Raw genomic sequence first — 3,638 nt, 5'->3', positions numbered from 1 at the left:
GAGCATCAAATAATTCCATCGTTTAGGTGGTTAATTGAATAGTTTGATCGGCTCATTTAAACAGTCTTGTTACTTAAAAGCCTTTGGGGGGTTGATGACCATGTCCCGGATATCCTAGGCATCATTTTACGAAATGGCCACGACCTTGACAGTCGGGTGTAGGCGTACACCCGGTATTATGTCTATATTATTAAAAGACGTAGCCGATGGTTTACCCACCTCGGTTTTACGCAAATGTGGTGTGTCTATTGATCTTTAACCCGGCACGATCCGGGCTACTGAACGCAAAGAAGGAACATGTAATTCGTTCACAAGATTATAATTTTAAATAATTCTCCCAAGTTAAACAAACATGTTTATGCCACGTGCATCCAAACCAATTTTTAACCATTTTACAAAATGAGTCAGTTGATTGTATTTACCAGTGTAAACTGACGTATTTTCCCAAAAAGATTAAGTGCAGGTACTACACGTAATTGGCTGGTAATAGCTCCCTAGCATCTAAAGAAGTCTCGCAAGCTTGATGTCTATCTGTTGAACAATATTTTTAATTTATTTTGATCCATCCTGTGGATACTATTCAACTCCTTGTGATACATTTGATATCACAGTAAATGGTTGAATTATATTTATCTTTATGCTTCCGCTGTGCATTTTTATATTGTGGTTTGACTATATTGTTGCCAACTACATCACGGTAATCCCCCACCGGGCCCACCGGTGATACACGTGGAAGTCGGGGTGTGACATGTTAGCAACCCCTTTGGTAACAAGAAGGTAAATGATTCAAATTATTTTGTGAAAGTTATTAGGCAATTGTCAAATTCATAGTTTTTTCTATATAAATTAACCTTTTTATATACATATTGAAGGATGGAAACACCGGTTCATCCTTTAGTTTTTGGAAGCAAAACCCCTGGCCAAAAATGGCGTATTTTCTCAGCTGTGTAAGTTGTTCCGCTAATGAGTAATCATACCTTAGTTCTTGCCTCATATGGGCTAACAAACACATCTAAGTTTTGTTATTTTTGTTTGTCTGTGTACCGATAGCTCAAAGTCCCTTAGCGCATATAAAAACAAGTTACAATCACCGACCGTATCATCCGCGTTCACCTTGCGAACAGAGAAAAGAGCCGCCCGAAGAAAACAAGGAAGAATTCACATTGGTTTCTCTTTTAATGAAAGCACAGGCCCGGTTTCTTAATTTTTATTATGCGTTTGTTAATTTTCAGAAGCTCGAAGAAAAGTTAAATGAAAAAGAAGTGAAGAAAGTGTAGCTGCAAACGACATTAAAGGTAATAATAATAATAATATTATGGGATTATTCCCAGTTTTTTTATTTTTTATTTTTTTGCATTCATTTATGACAAATTTAAATACGTGATAAATGCATAAATTGACACCTCTAGCATATAATATTGCAGGAGAAAGCAGAGTCTGAATTCAGAAGACTGCGACAAAGCTTTTGCTTTAAAGCTCGACCGCTACCTAGCTTCTATAACGAAAGAGAAACACCAAAAAGCTCAATAAAGAAGGTATAACGGGCCGGGCCAAGTTGACCTGAATCACCTGTTGTCCTTTTCTTTTTAAATAATTAGTGTGTCAAATATGATTATAAAGTTATATAACGGGCGGTGGGGGGCATATTTTGTATAAATGTTGAAAACATCAAAGAGGAAGAGGTGCGGAACCAGCTGAACCAAGGCACAGTACCTACCTGAAAACATCGAGGTTCATTGCCTAGCAGGGCTGATTAAAGCATGGTTGCCATGTGGTGTGCTTGATGGGCTATCTCGTCAAGAGGTGTTGCAGTGTAACATACATGATTATTTAAGAAATGATTATATTTAAAAAAATATAATTTACCTAGAAACTGTGCAGAGGTTGAAACCAGGAGACATCCATGGCTTTTTATTATTCTGATACTTTCACATGGATGATGACTTTATAGATAATATGTGCAGGTTGTTGTCAGAACTTCAAAGATTAAACCCCAATACAAAATATAATGCAACTTTATTGATGAACTTCTCAGAATCACAATACAAGAACACAAGCCAGTCATCACAGATTGACAGGCTTTCTAAATGAATCAAATGATTAAAACAAGAACAAAGGATTCCTCACGAATGTACGTGTGAGGAATCAAAAAGATGATTTAGGGTTTGAGAAGGAGAAGACAAAAGAGAGTCGGTGCACCTCATCCCGAGACAGCCCCCTCTTTTATATATGAGAAAGACATGAAACCCTTAGCCCAATATAAGGAGCAACCCATCATCAAACACGAACACAGGCCCAGCACATGTGACCAACGGTAACAAGCAGCCCACCATCAAGAGATCACACCTCAAAAGGAAACAAGATAAAAATATTAGAAAACGTTAAAACTGAATATATATAGAGTATTTTTAACACCCCCCCCCCTCAGTTTTAATGTTTAAAAGGATTTGTGAGACCAAGAAACTTACACATTTCTTCATGATGTCTTGGTAATAACCCTTTTGTGAACACATCCGCAAGCTGGAATTCAGACTTTATACCAGATGTTTTGATATACCTGCTGCTATTTTTTCCCGAAGGAAAAATAAGTCGACCTCAAAGTGTTTTGTTTTGTCATGAAACACAGGGTTTGCAGCTATGGAAATGGCTGCACTGTTGTCACAATTCAGTGTCACTGGTAAGGCAACATTGATCCTTAGTTCCCTTAGAACATTTAGCAGCCACAAGATTTCGCAAGAGGCACTGCACATGGATCTATATTCTGCTTCAGCAGATGAACGAGAGACAACGCTTTGTTTCTTGCTTTTCCAAGAAACTAGAGAGTTTCCGAGAAAGATACAGTACCCAGTGACAGACCTTCTGCTGTCAACACACTTGGCCCAATCTGAGTCAGCATAGGCTGATAACTGGAAGGAATCGCTCTGTTTAAACATAATGCCATATCCGGGAGCATTTTTTAAATATCTCAGCAGCCTAAAGGCTATCTGAGAATGAGCTTCTGTTGGTTTATGCATATATTGGGACAAATAGTGAACGGCATAGGCAATATCAGGGCGAGTGTGAGAGAGATAAATAAGTTTGCCCACAAGTTTTTGATATTCAGTGATACTGACATCATTTAATTTCTCATTTTTACTCATTTTGGTCAAAATGTGATTTTGCTCTATGGGACAGTTAACTGGCTTACACCCGCTCATCCCGTATTCATTTAAAAGATCCATACAATATTTTCTTTGGGTGAGGCAAGTACCCTCACTGCTTTTGATGACTTCAATACCAAGAAAGTATTTTAAGAAACCAAGGTCTTTAATTTGAAACCCCTTTTTTAAACAGGATTTCACTTTATTAATTTCATCAACATTGTTTCCTGTTAGTATAATGTCATCAACATAGACTAACAAGGCAATAAACACAGAATTATCAGATTTAACAAACATAGAATGGTCACACTTAGACTGAACAAAACCAATTTTAACAAGAACTTGGACAAGTTTTTCATTCCACATACGAGGGGCCTGCTTTAAGCTATAGAGGGACCTTTTTAACTTGCAAACTTTGTTTTTGTTATTTACATTTAGACCATCAGGAGGGATCATATAGACTTCCTCCCTTATATTTCCATAAAGGAAGGCATTATT

At 37.4% G+C, this 3,638-nt stretch overlaps 1 long non-coding RNA gene across 1 annotated transcript; it reads left to right on the top strand.

Moving 5' to 3' along the window:
- The first annotated feature begins 749 nt into the window (after positions 1 to 749).
- On the top strand, positions 750 to 2,253 carry LOC110938472. The gene is made up of 5 exons (XR_002591419.2): positions 750 to 777; positions 873 to 947; positions 1,051 to 1,295; positions 1,425 to 1,535; positions 1,965 to 2,253. It is a non-coding gene; the product is annotated as an uncharacterized LOC110938472 (long non-coding RNA).
- Positions 2,254 to 3,638: the final 1,385 nt, after the last annotated feature.

Source organism: Helianthus annuus, chromosome 6 (assembly GCF_002127325.2).
Source record: "Helianthus annuus cultivar XRQ/B chromosome 6, HanXRQr2.0-SUNRISE, whole genome shotgun sequence".
NCBI classification, from domain to species: Eukaryota; Viridiplantae; Streptophyta; class Magnoliopsida; order Asterales; family Asteraceae; genus Helianthus; species Helianthus annuus.
This window is presented reverse-complemented; position numbering and strand designations above follow the sequence as displayed.